The sequence below is a fragment of the Syngnathoides biaculeatus genome, chromosome 3 (genome assembly GCF_019802595.1).
Source record: "Syngnathoides biaculeatus isolate LvHL_M chromosome 3, ASM1980259v1, whole genome shotgun sequence".
Lineage (NCBI taxonomy): Eukaryota > Metazoa > Chordata > Actinopteri > Syngnathiformes > Syngnathidae > Syngnathoides > Syngnathoides biaculeatus.
Window position 1 is genome coordinate 36,104,992 of NC_084642.1, and position 18,319 is coordinate 36,123,310.

The 18,319-nt window shown below is 40.9% G+C and overlaps 1 protein-coding gene across 9 annotated transcripts in view; it reads right to left on the minus strand.

Moving 5' to 3' along the window:
• Positions 1–18,319, minus strand: part of LOC133498589 (xylosyl- and glucuronyltransferase LARGE2s) — a 110,135-nt gene that overhangs the window by 65,815 nt on the left and 26,001 nt on the right. For 5 of the 9 annotated variants that reach the window (XM_061815621.1, XM_061815626.1, XM_061815625.1 and 2 more), the window contains exon 1: positions 3,569–3,780. The exons of 2 other annotated variants lie outside the window; for them this stretch is intronic. The gene's annotated coding sequence lies outside the window, so the exon portion shown is untranslated. Of the gene's footprint in view, positions 1–3,568; positions 3,781–5,979; positions 6,108–18,319 lie in introns of those variants that run through there. 2 more of the 9 variants (XM_061815623.1, XM_061815620.1) reach the window with 2 other exon arrangements.

The following is an 18,319-nucleotide window of genomic DNA, read 5'->3' on the forward strand; positions in this document are numbered from 1 at the left end:
ACGGTAATCTGACTTTGCCTTGTGTTTTTGACCTTGCCTTTTGCCTCACGTTTTGGATACTGTTGCCTCTTGGACTGATTGCCTGTGTACCGACATTCTGCCTGCCATTATAACCCTCTGATCGCACTACAACTTGTAACGAGTATTGCATTTGGGTCCTCTAAGGTGGCGGCCAAGCCAGCCACCTGATCGTGCAGGGTATGCAGCCAAGGGGACACCGACCACTCCTCAGGACCAAAGGAGGTTCCGAGCCCAACCAAAGAGCTCCGACCAGTCCCAAAGAGAGGCCCATGTGTAGCCGACTACTCCCCCCCCACACTTAACCCTACCACTCAGCGTGCCTTACTGCCACCATTACCACCATCACACCAGGAGAGGATGGGGTCCTTAGCCACCAACTGTGCCTAATGCATGCGCAAGCTGCCACCTGGATAAGGTCACAATCAGTCAAAAGAGAGCCAATCTTAAACAGCCGTCGCGAGCAATGATGGGTGAGGGCAACAGGAGAGGCGAAAGGAAGTTGGGACCCAAGGGAGGAGGGGGGCCCCATCTCTCCATGGCCCATCAATAAAACTGGGTGGGGGTAGACACCAGGTCTTAAAGTGAAAGTGAAATGTGAAGTGGTAGGCAGATCAATCTAAAACATTGATAGTATTGATACCAAGTCAGTATTTAATTGCATCAATACTGCCGTAAAAAATATCAATACTTGGGTTTGGTTTCACTCTTGCATGCACCCTTTGGTTTCATCAAACAGACTTGTACGATTTTGTACAAATTTTCCTGTGGGAGGACCTCATTTCATTCAGTATGGAATCCTAAACCAGCCTAATGTTTCTCTTTATTATTGGTATTTCTCATCTAAATCTTATTCTTTCTCTTCCTCTCTTATAATGGGTACATGTCCACAGAGTTGTATTTCAAAATAGTAGTTTTGAACAATTGAAAATCGCTACATTAACATTATGATAAACTGAGCTAACATCCAGGTCATCAATATCTTCATCTGCATTTCACCATTGTCACTGGTTTAAAGTACAATATAACTTCACGTATACCTTCAAAGATATATTATTTCAGCACACCTGGATACAACTTTTACCGATACTGATAAAAAATATTCTTATTTTGATCTAATATCATCAATAAAAATTGACACTTCAATTAAATTGTAGCATAGAATGTTGGAAAAACTGTTACTTAAACAGAGAACAATAATCAGAAACAGAAGGTAAAGCCACAATGCGGGGCTCAAAATATTTCTTTTCTTTGAGGAGCAACTCTGCTAATCATTTCGTTTGAGGAGCATTGTTCCAATAAAGCTTCTCTTCAATTCATTCCACCCTTTTGATGACAACATAATTGCATTGTTACTTTCGTGTGTTTACATAAGATGGAACAATCTGTGATTCACATTTTTGCTTTTCTATCCATCCATCCATCCATCCATCCATCCAGCCATCCGCCCATCCAGAGTGCTGGAGCCTATCCAGGGTGTCAACAGGCAAGAGGGGGGCTACACCCTGAACTGGTTGTCAGCCAATCGCAGGGCACATCGAGACAAACATACGCACTCACAATCACACCTAGGGACAATTTAGAGTGTCCAATTAATATTGCCTGTTTTGAGATGTGGGAGGAAACCGGAGTGCACGGAAAAAACTCACACAGGTACAGGGAGAACATGCAAATTCCACACAGGGAGAGCTGGGATTGAACCCGGGTCCCCAGAACTGTGAGGCCAATGCTTTCCAGCTGGCCCACCATGCTGCTCTGCATGGACATAAAAAATTAATATGAGCTTGATAATTTTGCGATCAATTTTCAAAAGGTTTTCCTCAGAACTCTGCTGTAAAGCATTGGCCTCAAAGTTCTGAGGACCAGGATTCAAATCCTGGCCCCGCCTGTGTGGACTTTGCATGTTCTCCAGGCACTCCCGGTTTCCTCCTACATCCCAAAAACATGAAAAAATAATTGTAGAGTCTGAATTGTGCGTAGGTGTGATTTCGAGTACGACTGTTGTCTGTCTTCATGTGCCCTGCGATTGGCCGGCAATCAGTTCAGGGTGTACCCTATCTCCTGGCCGTTGACGGCTGGGGTGGGCTCCAGCACTCCAGCGACCCTTGTGAGGAAAAGCAACTAAGAAAATGGATGGATGGATGGATGGATGGATGAATGGATATGTTTATACAGTGTTTGTTCACCAATTCTTATTATTTTGAGAGATATTAGCGGTCTGGGTTCAATGTTAATTTTCGTTAGCTCGTCACAGATGTTTTTTATTAATTGTTTGTTAACTTTGACCTCTTGATTTTTGTGAACAAAATCAAAGAAAGAAAGGAAATTTGGGATCTAGTTTAAAATTCAATTGGCGTTATTCTGTGATGTTACTTTACTTTTACAGTCAACTTCAACTGGAGTGTCCATAAATTTAAGCAAGCAACATTCCCTCTTACTCCTTGTTACTATGTTAGCAACTTCGTAACCTGTTGTTGTGATCAAGGGATCTATCTGCATGCTGCATGGGTGTTGCTGGATAAAAGGGGCATGGAATGGATTGCTTATATGAGAGTGGTAAAATTACAGATTCAGTTTCATCTGATCTGATCTGATACAATTGTGTTTTTTGCCTACATCAAAGAAATTTACGATCTTAAAGATTGGATCTGGACATCCCTGCATCCGACTCTATATGATGACATCTCTAAGTTAGGGAATGGTCAGTAGTTTCATAATTTATCTGTTCTTCCAGCCATTATTTGAGCCGCTTATCCGAACAAGGATTTTGGGCGCATTGGAGCCTATCCCAACTAACCTCAGGCAAGGAGGTGGGGTACACCCTAAACTGGTTGTCTGTTAATCGCAGGTCACATAGAAACAAACAACAGCCGCACTCACAATCACACTTAAGTGCAATTTAGAGTTTCCAATTAATGCATGTTTTTAGGATGTGGGAGGAAACACGAATGACAAGAGAAATCCCACCCACACAAACACAGAGAGAACATGTAAACCCCTCACAAGTGGGGCGGCCAGGATTTTAACCCCGGTCCTCAGAACCGTGAGGCAGATACTCTAACCAGCCGCGCCATCAGGCCACCCTGATTTATCTGTTTGAACTATAAGTGAAAATGACAAAATTGTTGGAATATTTCCCTACCCAACAAATTGAGGCAAAATTTGGAGAAACCAAATTTTCATGTTGTGAGCAAACCCTTTCACCTCTATTGTATTAACAAAAATCAGTCAACTTGAACTACAACAACAACAGCAACCCATCTCTCTGGCCACTCACAGTAAAAGAAAACACCAACACTTCCATCACTCTAGTCTTTACCGATGATGGCCTCTGTGATAATTGATCACAAAAATCTAACGAGAAATTAAAACTTGATGTTACCTGGAAGGTAAACACTGTATAGTTATTACATGGAACACTAAATTCTAAATGCCCCATTTAGAATTTTTTTCTTGAATGGAATGTGAATAAAAATCATATTCGACACTCTTTTTCCCCCCAGAGATACGGTCACAAGGCTGCCATGCAAGAAGTGACCTTTGCTCTTACCTGTATATTTCTACGCCATCACTTTGTATTACTTCACTCCAACCTAAGGTTGCAAGTTCAGTGAGCTGTAGAGACAGAATCACTGCCTCCTGCTATTTTTTGTTCATTTCCAGAGTGTCTCAGACGCAAACAATCAAACAAACTCCACACATCTTTTATTTTAGTCTCTAAAGGCTTTCGTCCCGCTTCCACAAACGGTTGCTGCCTCGTGCTCTCATTTCCTTTCCACTCGAACACTCCTCCCATTCCACCTCATGCACAAACATGCTATAAATCGCCTCTACTTCCAAGGGGAGGACTCTGATTTTAGTCCCTCCGCCTCCCTCCTGTTCCCATTTCAGCTCCTCTGACAAATGGGAGGAGATTGGTGGAAAAAGGAAAAACAACAGGGAGAAAGGAGTGGTGTCACCTTGCATATTGTCAGCAATACAAGAAGTGAACTTTGTGGGATTCTTTTACAGCTCAGGTATGCAAAGCTTTTGAAAAAAAAAACAGTAAAGGCATTCAGTTGATGTAATGAATGCAGAGGTTGAACACATTTTTCTTTGTAGAATCCCTGCAAACCTTTGCTGTCTCACACAGAGGTGTAAGAATAAAATGGTATCTCTTAACTGAAGTTAAAATATTATGGTAAACCGTTAAAACAAAATGCACTCGATTTTTCCATCTAACTTTGCCAAGTGTCTAAAGGCTACCACACACCGAGCAAATGCATCTCAACTTTTTCCCAGTGTGCACCATATGTACAACTAGTTTTCATGACTTGCTGACTATTTTTTTATGTCCTGCAAAATATGAATTTGAAGTGAGCGGCGAAGTCACAAATTCAATTCAAATTCAAAATGACGTTGATATGACACCAAAAATAACAAGAAGAAGAATTATAGGTCCCAAATGAAATCCAGGAGAATTAAAAGTTCATAATTGAGATAAGGTGGCTGCACAAGTAAGTACATCTTTTTTTTTAAACTGCTGATGTAGTCATGTTCAGAATCAACAAATCATTTTAATTAATTCAATGGGAGTTATCAGCACACATCTGCCACCATTTAAAGTGACTCTGATTCACCCCAATTAAAGTTCAGATGTTCGAGTAAGCTTTTGCTGACATCTGTGTAGTCACATCCTACAACACAATCCATGGGCCGCAGAGAGCTTCAACAGCACAGGAGGGATCTCATTGTTCAACAACACTAGTCAGGACCGGGGTAAAAAAAGAAAAGCATACAATTTACTATGGCACACGGTGAAGACAGTTATCATCTATTGCGGAGAATATGGCAAAACAGTGACAGTACAAAGAACTGGACATCCCTCCATAATTGATAAAAAGGTCTGTCATGATCCTGCCGCTCCAGCACGAGCTGTGCGGGTTCCTGCGCGGGTGCGCTGATTGAGGCGCACACCTGCGTCTCATACGGGCTGATTAGTCTGTGTATTTATATCACCCCGATGACGATTGGTCCCCGCCAGTTCGTTGAGCTTCATGTCCCGTTCCAGCACACTCGTATCCCTGATCGACAACCTGTGTGTACCGACCTTCGCCTGTTCTCCGACCAACCTTGTAAGCCTGACTCCTTTGATACTTCTGCTTGCTTTGATTGTTCCTCTGTGTACCAACTCCTGCCTGCCCGCTCACCTGCTCTCTTCGCCCGAGGTCCCAACTACCGCTGCTGCACCGGACTGCCTGCTCGATCCCCGACCTCGGCATATAATAAACGTTTCTCCTTGAACTACCTTGCATCGTCCGAGTCCTGCATTTGGGTCCTACCCCCGTTCCGATGGGACGTGACAAGGTCAAGGCAACTGGTCAGAGAGGCTCCAAAGGTGCCGACTGCAGCAATAGCGCTGCAAGAATTTCTGGTTATTACTAGCTCTTTTAGTACATATATATATATATATATATAACAATCTCCTGTTTTCTGGGCTGATCTGGCATCTAATACATACAAGGCTGATGACATTTTGAGGCATCACACTCGAAATCTACCACACATATGTGGGGAAACTGCTGTGGTCCAATGAAACCAAGGCTGCTTTATTTGGCTATAATTCCATAAGATGTTTCAGATCAGAATCAGAATCATCTTTAATAGCCAATTGTGTAGAACACAGAACAATTTTTTCTCCAGCAGTCGGTGCTGGCTTGGTACGGCTTACAGAACAGAAAACAGAGAACAAGGAACAACAAAGCAACAAGAACAAGACATTTCAATTTATAGAAATTATTCCTCGAAATCCATTTAGATAAATGTGTTAACACTGTCAATTGTGTAAAGGGAGCAGTTTAAGTGATCAATCGTGCAGTCTGCAAAATAAATAAGGTAAAAGAAACATAATGAATATATATGTATATACTACACATACTAATATTGAACACAACTCTGTTCATCACTAAAAGAACTCCATACCTCCACTGAAGGATGGTGGTGGCAACATCATGCTTTGGGGCTGTTTTTCTTCCACTGGAACTGGGGCCTTGTTTCAAGTGAAGGAAATTATGAACAGTTCCAATTACCAGTTGTTGTCAGGACAAAACCTTCAGGCCTTTGAAGTAAATAATAAAGCCAAAAGAAAATATCACGAAAAGCATACTAGAACAGTTGAAAATAATTTGTGGCAAAGCAGGTATTTTAAATAGTAGTAGACTTGTGCATGCATCTCATCTGTTTTTTTATTTTTACTTTCCATCTTTAAAATGCTTTTTTTCTCCTAAAATCACAAAATGAATTCAAGGAAGCACAAAGCATGGCAGCTTGACGCTAACGACTCCAATCAGTCTGTCACGGATTACAATAGCTAACTAATTACAAGTGTCGATTCCCTCCCAGTAGACAGCAATAGTGAGCAAGCTGACGACCTGAATAGCGTTTACTGCAGATTTGAAAAAGAGACTACTCATTCCACATACCCACCAAGTCGCACCACCGTCCACTTCAACATCTCCAACTCCACCATTTAACATCCATGAAAGGAACGTGAGGCAGATCTTCAAACAAAAAATGATCAACAAAGTGCCGGCCCCAGACCTTGTGTCCCCATCCTGCCTAAAAGTCTGTGCAGACCAACTTGCTCCTGTCTTCACAAAGATTTTCAACAGGTGTCTGGAACTGTGTGAAGTACCAACATGCTTCAAATGCTCCATCATCATACTAGTCCCAAAAAAAGCAGCAGTCTCAGGTCTTAATGACTACAGGCCTGTTGCCTTGACATCTGTGGTGATGAAGTTCTTTGAACACCTTGTGGTGGACTACCTCAAGAGCATCACAGGTCCCCAGCTGGACCCAATGCAGTGTGCCTATCGAGCTAACAGGTCTGTGGATGATGCCGTCCACATGGGTCTGCACTTCATCCTTGATCATCTCAACTCCTCTCTGAACTCCTCTCCTCCAAACTTCTCCAGCTCACCATCGCGACTGCCATCTTCCCCTGGATCTACAACTTCCTGACTGGCAGGACAAAGCAGGTGACGCTGGGGAACACCACCTCAAGCACGCACACTATCAGTATCGGCCCTCTCCCCTTTCTGCTCTTCCCGTTCTACACACACGACAACACCTCAGGGCACCCGGCTGTCAAACTCCTGAAGTTCGTAGATGACACCACAGTCATGGGCCTCATCAAAGACAATGACAAGTCTGCGCATTGAGAGGAAGTTGTGAAATTGGAGCTTTGGAGTGGCCAACACAAACTGACCTTGAACACTCTAAAGACTGTAGAAATGATTGTGGACTTCAAGAGGCATCCTTTACTACAGGTGCTCCTCGCACTGTCCAATTGTCTTTTGTCAACTGTCAAGACCTTCAAGTTCTTGGAAGTTCAAGTTCCTCTTTCACAGGACACGAAGAGGGAAACAAACAACTCCATCCTAAAAAAAAGCCAAGCAAAGGATGTACTTCTGGCAGCTTCTGAGGAAGCACAGCCTGTCCCAAGAGCTGCTGAGACAGTTCTACACAGCAGTCATCCAATCGGTAGTGTGTACCTCCATCATAGTCCGGTTTGGGGCTGCCATAAAAAAGGACAAACTCCACAGCAAAGTACAATCAAAATCGCTGATTGGATTGTTTGCACCACCCTACCAATCCTTGCACACTTGCACGCCACTTGAACTAGGACCTGAGCGGGCGGGATCCTTTTGGACCCTCTCCATCCTTGCTACCACTTCTTCCAGCTCCCTCCATCGGGTAGGCGCCACTGATCAGTGCAAATCAAAACTAGCAGACATTCAACATTTTTTACCTCTGTAATTATGTCATTAAATTCTTGATCATCAAACCTACTATTTTCTCCTTTGCACCATTGTTGGGACACAGCCTCACACCCTGCTGGTCAAATTATTGGTAGTATTTATAATATATGCTGTAGACTATCTCACAATTTGTCACTTTAAATTGTACCTTTTGCACAATTGTCATTTCACTGGTCTATAATGGAGCCCTGTGAACGGGTAAGGGCACACAGTATAAGCTTAAAATAATGTCGGGGGTTGGTACACTCTGCTCTATATGCTAGAAGACTCTGCATCTTTGCAGAACTGTGACTCTTGTAAGAAATAGTTCCCTATTAATTGAATGTCTATTGTTCTTCATTCTTGTTACTTTGTTTGTTCTTCTTTGTACGCAACATGAATGTCATAAAAGGGCGGCAATGACTACCAGAGACAAATTCTTTGTCTGTTGTACATACATTCTGATTTGTGTTCACAGACGCACACCATTGCTTACCTACGTTTGTGTTGCGAAAATATTTCAGCAGATCACTATAACCACTAAAAATACAGGTCGTCCCTCTGTGTGAGCCAATCAGACGAAGGATCATGTGGGTTATTGTTCCATAAATAAAATTGAGAAGAGCCTTTTTTTTCCTGGAGTGGATACATTTTCATTGTTGTGGTAACACCTGGCGCACTGCTCAGGACGCAGTGAGCCGCTGGTGTAACGGCTTTGGGTCTTCAAATGCAAACAACTGGGAAACGTTAACTATTATGTATGCTAGCCTGCGAGATAACTAGCTAGTGTGGTAAGTAACTAAACAGTTTGCTGTGTCTTGCTCAAATGCGCCAGTCTTGTTCTAAAGAGAGATCCCTAACTGCTGCCTCAGTCCGTGTCCTGATCCAGAAGCAGGCCAAAACAGACCCACATATGAGCCAAAAAAGAAAGGCTTTGATTCAACGCATAACGGGTGCTTCTATTTTAAACGCCACAACACATGACAAGGCCTTAAGGTAGTGATGAATTGTTCCGACCAATCACGTGCGAATTCTGCCACCTTTTCACCCAATCAAATGTGCATTATACGTGGTAATTACCAAAATCACTGACTGCGCAGAGACCAGACAGAAACAAGGAGGTGTTTGGGAGTTGGGGAGAGAGAGAAAGAAAAAAAGTTGGGTAAAAGACAGAGACAAAGATAAAAAAAATGACCCACAAGGGAAGAGGATATTTGAAACAAATGGCGCTAAAAATGGAGCGGGTAGAGTTCTTTTTGTTTGAACTTCTCAGTGGGAAGTTCCCACCGGGAGCTCTTATTACAGTTGCATTATTAAAATAAGCCTTTCAAGAAACATAACATCGAAAAGTGTTTAGCTAAGATTTGTTCAATTAAAATATGTAAAAGACAGACTTGGCATCTTGCTGAGAAAAGGGGAAATTCAAAGTTTCTAAATATTTTTGTGTATTTTTCAATTTTACTTTTTATGAAGATGCCCAACTCTTTGTTTTCATTTACTTGATTTTATTTTGAAATGATTTTGTGTTGGCATCTTTATGTTTTACATAGCTACCAAATATTAGTTTTGTGAGTTCCACCTTCAACTTTCACAGATTTTGTTCTGTTGTGGCTTTTAGCTCTCCCGGTCATCCTGTTCGTAGCACTTGTCACTAGAGAACCTTGATATGATATTTTTCCTAGTGCCTTCATGTGTGCAATACTCGGTGCAGCTGGATATTGTCTTGTTTTGTCTTTCTCTGTCTCGCTCAATATAATCTAATGAAAGGACTTAGAACTTCAGTAAGGGGTGACAACTCAAAGAGTTGTACCTTTTACACTCTTAGCAAAGACTTTTGTTTCTGTAATAAAAATCTACATAGATGAGGTTGCATCCTTACTCATGGTGTGAGAAAAAAAATTGTGAAAAGGTTTTATTGAGTAAATGAGATAACATTACACAGTTGTGCCATATGTTTGATAATCGGGCCAGAATTTGGAAGATGTGTGAAATAATTTATCATGTGCTAATGTTATGTCAGTGGCATGGAAAAAAACCACCAATGTTTCTATCATTTATCAGGATAGTTTGGGGGAAAATATGTCATTCAAAATATATTGCTCTCATGCCATGCGTAAAAATTTCATAGATTGAGAGAGAGCAAGAGCAATGGAGCAACACAAAAATGTTGTACAAACAGTATAAAAGGTAGAATATCAACTATAATTAAAATATGCAGTAGAGCAGGACCATGAAACTCAGACCGTGATATAGAAGAGAATTATTTAATTTTTATTCTGTGATGATAAATTTCAGTAGCAGTAGTACTACTACTACTACTACTCGTAGACTAGTAGTAATAGTAGTAGTACAATATTTATAGCAAGTTGGGCTAGTGGAAACGTATATTTAAACTTGGTTCTCGGCATAGTCTTGTTTAAGCTTGCTAACAACGAGACGCATTCGTGATCAAATCGTTGCTGTTGAAGAAACATTGAACGGGAGTACCTACATAACTTATTCGACCTACACAACTTGTACAACGAGGACTGTGTGGACTTAAAGGAAATTGCTCAAGTGAACTCAAGCTCCAACTACTGGAGTGAGAGCCATTATGGTTTGAATCTCTTTCATCCCCACATCCTTTAAATCACCAAATCCTTTATATTTCCATACTCGAACCTTGATTACCCACGTACCCTTTTAACTTTAACTTTAACATAGACAAGATAATGTGTGATTTGTGCACGTGATGTGCTGAATGTATTTATTTGATTGCTTTTATTTGACTTTAACTTTAAAATAGTTTAGGTAGTATGTAAATTGTGTATCTTATGTGCTGACTTTGTTTATTTGATTGCTTTTGTGACTATCTGTAGCCCGACAAGGGGCACTATCCTGTGCAACCTGTAGGCCGGTCCCAAGCCCGGACAAATGCAGAGGGTTGCGTCAGAAAGGGCATCCGGCATAAAACTGTGCCAAACATATACTGTATGAGCGTTCATCAAACGAATTCCATTACCCATAGATCGTGGCCTGGGCTAACTATGCCACCCCCGGCACGGTTAATCTGCAAGGCGGAGGTAGAATTTCAGATAATGTCGGTCAAAGATAAAAAGATGAGGAAAGCGTCTGAGCCGGCAGAAGAAGAAGAGAAATGCACAGAGCCTACAACTGAGTGTGGGAACTTTGAATGTTGGTACTATGACAGGAAAAGCTCGGGAGTTGGTTGACATGATGATAAGGAGAAATGTTGATATATTGTGCATCAAGAGAGCAAGTGGAAAGGGAGTAAGGCTAGAAGTTTGGGAGCAGGGTTTAAATTATTCTACCACAGAGTAGATGGGAAGAGAAATGGAGTAGGGGTTATTTTAAAGGAAGGGCTGGCTAAAAATGTCTTGGCGGTGAAAAGAATATCAGATCGAGTGATGAGGAGGAAATTTGAAATTGAAGGTGTTATATATAATGTGATCAGTGGCTATACCCCACAGGAAGGATGTGACCTCGAGTTGAAAGAGAAATTCTGGACGGAACAACACGAAGTAGTTCTAAGCATCCCAGACAGAGAGGGAGTTGCGATTGGTGCAGATTCTATGGACATGTGGGCGAAGGAAACAGGGACGATAAAGAAGTGATGGGTAAGTACGGCATTCAGCAAAGGAACTTTTAGGGGCAGATGGTGGTGGACTTCGCAAAAAGGATGGGATTGGCAGTGGTGAACACTTATTTCCAGAAGAGGCTGGAACATAGAGTGACCTACAAAAGCGGAGGAAGAAACATGCAGGTGGATTATATTTTGCTCAGATTATGTAATCTGAAGGAGGTTACTGACTCTAAGGTTATGGTAGGGGAGAGTGTAGCTCGACAGCATTGGATGGTGGTGAATAGGATGACTCTGGTAGCGGGCAGAAAGATTAAGAAGACAAAGGTAGAGCAGAGAATCAGGTGGTGAAATTGAGAAAGGAAGAATGTTGTGTGGCCTTTCGGAAAGAGGTGAGACAGCCTCTAGATGGACAGGAAGAGCTCCCAGAAGACTGGAATACTACTGCCAAGGTATTCAGAGAGGCAGGCAGGAGAGTACGTGGGGTGTCCTCTGGTAGGAAAGGGAAGAAGGTGACTTGGTGGTGGAACCCCAAAATACAGGAAGTCATTTAAGGAAAGAGATTAGCAAAGAAGAAGTGGGACACGGAGAGGACTGAGGAGAGGCGAGAGGAATACATTGAGATGCGACGAGGGAAAGGGTAGCGGTGGCGAACGCAAAACAAGAAGCATATGATGACATGTACACCAGGTTATTATAATATTTTGACTGGTGCCAGTAGTGTGCTTAGTAGATGGAAAGAGTACTTTAAGAAGTTAATGAATGGAGAAAATGAGAGAGAAGGAAGAATAGAAGAGCCATGCTTTAGATTATTTTATCTACTATCTTATCAAGATTTAGATTATCTCTCTCACAGTGGACCTGCACCTACAATGAAAATTTCGGTTTCCTCCCACATCCCCAAAACATGCAACATTAATTGGACACTCTAAATTGCCGACAGGTGTGATTGTGAGTGCGACTGTTGTCTGTCTCCATGTGCCCTGCGATTGGCTGGCAACCAGTTCAGGGTTTACCCTGCCTCCTGCCCAACGACATCTGGGATTGGCTCCAGCACTCCCCCAACTAAGAAAATGGATGGATCAATTAAATTAATCAAAATATGGTACTTTCCAAACAGTATGCTAATCTTCTATATTTTCTTGGGAATCCCTTTACTTTAATCACTGCCTCGATGTCCCATGCCATTGAGGCAATCAGCTTCAATTGCAATTGCTCGCTGTCAGTTCTTTATGGTTTTATGTCTGTTGCCCGCCTTTTCCTTTAATAATACCCCATAGATTCTCAACGGGGTTTAGATGCAGTGAGTGCTTGAATAGTACTACAGGTATTTGAATGTTTTTAAATTGTGGGCCCAGACTCTGAAATCTATTAAGTTTTACTTTTTGAATCCAAGTATGGAAATAAATGAACTTTTCCATTATATTCAATTTTTTAAATAATAATAATAATTTGTGCACTCACTTTAGTAGTCTCGCCACTCTGCAGGTCTTGGATATCTGTTGTTGACCAGGACTGGCCATTTATGCTTGAGAAGTATCTGGACCATTTGCACAATGGTCACTGTTTTAGATGATTGGTGTACTAATCTTCAAATTAATCAAATTAATTAAATCACTGTTTCACTTTAGATTTCTGCATATACAGTATATCCAAGGATCCATCCATCCATCAAATTGGTGTACTGGTTATTCTTCACACCAGTCATGGGTGTGTGGACTTTGGGCGAAAGGCAGGGCACACCATGAACTGGTCGCCAGCCCATTGTAGACCACATAGAAACAAGCAACCATTCGCACTCACATCCACACCAACGGGCGGTTTGTCCACAATCAACATACTGTGCATGTTTTTGGGATGTGCAAGGAAAATCTGAGTACCCGGAGAAAACCCATGTAGGCACAGGAAAAACATGTTAACTTTACACAGGCACGTCCATCGTGCTTATACATTCCCTGATCGAAATCAGAAGGATGTATAGCAATGACATTGGAATGTCATTCGAATAGATAAGTGCGGGAGAATAATAAATATCACAGGGGGAGCAGAGCACAGTGTTGGGGGAACCTGCACCCTCCTGCCCCCCACGAAATAGCCACTGTTCCTGGCTCCTTGAGAAGTGCACCACTGTTTATGCTGCCATTATACTTGCATCTCGGCATGTGTGTGATCTTTGTGTCTCTGTGTGGTGTGCAACGTACAGTAAAATATGCAGAAGAGTGTGATTTGAAAAATAAATAAATAAAAATAGGTGAATTGCATCAGGAATGGAATCTGGCAAAAAAAAAAAAACAATTCGAGTAAGTCACTGTGCAACACCTAATGGCAAAAAACAAAAGTGAATAAAAACATTTGTTTGTAGTGAGAGCAATGTTTAAAATTTTTCTGTATAAAATCTAAACACTCCTCCTAAACTTCTAGCCTTACTGCCTTTCCTCCTACTCTCTTGGTTGCACAGCATATCACCCTTTCTTCTCATCCTCATGTCAACCAACTCCTATGGTTTTCCTGTCATTGTACTAAAATTCAAAGTCCCCAGACTCAGTTCTAGCCTCTGGGCTTTCTGCTTCTGTCTCCCAAAGAACCGCCTTTCCAGCTCTTTTTCATCTTAAAATCTCGATAGCTGAATTTCCACTGGCGCCCTGCAGGTTAATGGTTTTGGGGGTGGACATTGTTAACCCAGGGCATAACTGATCTGGTATGGGCTGTTAGTTGGCTTGTTAGTGTATCAATGACCTGCTGAATGAAGTTTGTAATCTTCCATGCCGAAGTACTTAGATACTTAAATGCGCAATGTCATGCAAGAGAAATATCTATTTGCCCATTTGTATCACATCAGACTTTTAAGACAGAGCACTGTGTTTGATTACGAGCCAAGTCAAACCTTTTCATCTGGTGACTATGGTACTGACTGAGTTAATCACCATTTTTTTATATGTACAAAATAAACCCCAACTCATTTATAAAGACTGCAATGATATTACTCAGGATCTTTCCAAGTAAAAAGTATTCACGCTGCTTTACATGTGCAGTACAATTCCAGTATTTTATCGTGTTGAATTTCAGTATGAAGTTTGTGAGGCGTCAAACTTTTTTGCATCGATTGACAACGTTTTGCTCTAACTCTGACATTGCATCCTACTCAGTCCAAAATCTTAAACCTGTGTATATATCCTTACGTGAAATAGTTGAGACAAGTTGGACAAGTCTGACGCATTTGGCAAAAAACATACTGCAATATTATCTGGAATATGCGTTATATAATCGACTTCAAACCTGTTCTGTTCAGTCGCCATTTTGGAAGCTTGTGGGACATGGCAAATGTAGCTAAGGAGGTTGGAGCTTAAGATTGCCAGTCGGAAAGGTCCATTATCTTGAAAATCAAAATCACACCTGAGTAAGAACATGCCCCTGTGATCTTATATGGCAAAGAACTGTTCTCAAATGCTTTTTCATGACGCATCATTGCAAAAATAGTCTGCATTCAGAATACATGCTTGTCGCACTTAAATTTGCTTGTTCTTATGTTTCTGCTACGTGGTGAGTCACATTCTACTATTTTTGTCACATTAACATTGCAGAAATTAAGATTCCCACCAGCTGTGAAGCTGTTGACTGTACAGGCCTGAGGTCTGTTAACTAGATTCATCAGGCCTCTTCCTCTGATTTGGCTGACAGGTGAGGAGGCTCCTTCCTTCATCAAAACTCTTTTTGTCCCAAGGTTTAATGAACTGAAGAACTTAAAAAAATATTATTTAATTGTGGCTATTCCATGTTTTCAAGCTCTAAAGACCAGGAATACATAATGGAGTACACATTTGAAGAGTTTGTTTTCAAAACGAGACATAGGCATTTTTTTCAGATTTACGAAACTCGCGCCAAAATTATCCAGCTCCGAATGGATAATTTTGGCGCGAGTTTCGTAAATCTGAAAAAAATGTCGATGTCTTGTTTTGAAAACAAACTCTTCATTTCTTTATTAAATCTTCTACTCTTGAAATAAATTTTCAATCGACAATCGATAAGAACTCCAGCCATTATGCCCGCTACGTCAAGGTACGTATATCTGTGTGTCCGTGTCCATGTGTCCCAATCTCAACAACAGCGACCAATTCTGAAATTAACAGACTTTGACAACACTCGTTTAAGTGACAACTAGAAACTGTTTTTCAAACACATGCTGTGCAGGTCCAATTCTTCCGATGTAAATGTTTCACTCTACATAAAAACGGTACACTCCCAATTTGCTCACTTAATATATAATATACAATATAGAAAATGTTGATAAGTAACAGAAACTGGATTCTGTTTTTATGGTGTGAGGACTAAAGCTGGAGCCATACATAATTTTTACGCAAATTGCTTTTATATATTCTTTTACAAACATGTCTTCATGGATTAATGGGCTCACTTATGAGATTCACAAATCTCAAGTCGTGATCGTCAAGCCAAGCAGGGATGCCTCGATAAGTGACAGTATCAAAATAATGTCTAAAAATAAAGAACAAAAACTAGAGTTGCACAGTATATATTTTTTTAGCATTGTCATTGTGATATTTGTGTATGCAAGAGTCATATCGCAGGGTCTGCTACGATGGTTATGTGCTGTAATATACAGTGTTCCCTTATTTAATGCGGGGGTATCCATCCATCCATCCATCCATCCATCCATCCATCCATCATCCATCCATTTTCTTAGCCACTTATCTTCATAAGGGTCCTGGGAGTGCTGGAGCCTATCCCACCTGTCATCGGGCAGGAGGCAGGGTACACCCTAAAATGGTTGCCAGGCAATCGCAGGACATTTGAAGACAGAGAACAGTCGCACTCACAATCTCTGCTAGGAGCAATTTAAAGTGTCCAATTAATGCATGTTGTTTTTTTTTTTTTTTTTTGGGGGGGGTTGTTTTTTTTTCCACATAAAAACTTTTAGTTCCTCATTTTAAAGATAAGTTCAAGCATCAGGTTTTTACTCATGTTTACTAGATTGCTGGCGACAGCTTGCTAATAGTGTGGTCTGGATGGGTGGACACAATGGGGAAATGACATACTTGAATTTTGAGGGGAAGAGATTGTCAGCAAAATATGTATAATAATAATAATAATAATAATGAGAAATGGTTCATTTTGTACCTTTGAACTTAGTTAAAAATTTTAAAGTATAAATGATTAATTGAAATACAGTAGTTAGTTTTTGGAATGAAGAACTGAACCCTGAAGTAGTTTAAATCGAAAAGGAACTTTCACAAGACTGATGCTATATTATTTCACATCCAAATGTATATCGCAAGTTTTAAAGTCCGGTTGAGTCTTACAACATTGTAGAAGTCTGCGTTACTGTACTTGCAGACCCTTATCCGGATATTTCACTATACTCTACTGTACTCCATTCGTAAGCCCCCCCACCCCCACCCCACCCTCGACACATACACATAAATAAACACACCACGCACAAAGCCATGAAAGAAATGGTAAAATACAATTCAAAGTCCACAATATTGGTGCGGATGGACTATGTAAATTACAGGATTTCATTCACAGATTGTGATTCCTCTTCGTATGGGAATGTGACCAGGACTTCCTTCCACCTCAGGCTTTTCTATGAAACATGAGAAGATATAATTTGGGGCTCTGTTGTTCCGTCATTAACTCCACAGCGGAGGTACTCATAGAGACAAATCAATAGCCTGTTGTACACAGTGCATAAGATTGCCATAAATGTGAGGCTACACCCTCATTCTCCCTTGCTTCTTTTCAAAGAATTGATCGGCAATGGCAAACACTGCCCCATCAAAATAGTTCAACTAGCAATTATTACGGGAAGTCTGTAAATATCAAGTGCTTAGGAGCTAGATATTTTGCTATTTGGAGTTATCCATTGACTGATAAACGTGATGGGTACAGTATTAGTACAGTAACTCTTAGACTGACTAATTGGTTTAACGTTCTGTCACATAAGCGATTTGCTTTAGGTTGGAATTAATATTATTCAGCCCTGACAATACTGCAGACATTCCAAATTATACCACAGTGAAGTGACAAAATGACAATCTGTACTACTGAAAGAAAAGATTCAGCGCCCTGAGAATAAAATTGATGCGTTTCATCTGTCAGTGTAAAAGTGTTTAAAAGACCTAACGATGCAAGTCCCTAGTTTCCAGAAAGACAAGAGTGTTTGTTTCATATTAGAATTGTTTATATTTTCATTATCAAACATTTCTATGTCGTTCATCCAAATAACTGCTCCATGCAAATTTTTGCACCCTTTGACCAGGGACCAAAGGGCATGTCAAAACATGCTGCAGTCCACTTCCGAGAAAAGGGAAGATCAAATGGAAATAAAGTTTGCCTTTGACAAACAAATTTGACGTTCCACCAATGTTTTCTTTTCAATGACACCCAAACAAAAGGCCACTGATATCAGAGTGACATATTACAGCATTCTAAATATGATGCAGAATGTGATAAGAAGGATTCATAATGGCAATATTGCTGAATATCCCTTTGAATGCGGGGGAAAAGAGAGACCAAGAGAGTCAGAGGATTTTGTCAAGAGATTAGCCATTATAATGAGCAAATTTCCCCATGGGATCCCTTGCTCCGTTTCTACCAATCACTACTGATGGAGATGAAACTCTGAGACAGCAGCAGAAGTACAGAGTGTTTTCAGGCAGTGATAATGAATGCATTTGGAATGACAAGTGAGGAATAGCATGCATTTGTCATCCTATCCAATAATAAAATTCTTTTTCATTATTTGAATCACATGATGCCTTCATCACTCTTTGCTCACCATTACCCCAACCCCCTTCAAACTTCTCCCTCAATTTTTCCAGTCAACCCACATAGACAGCATCTGGCAATGTGAGAGAACCACATCCTCTACTCACCAAGAAAAAGAACACAAGGCTTAAAGAAAGCAAAAAACTATTGGCGTCTTCAT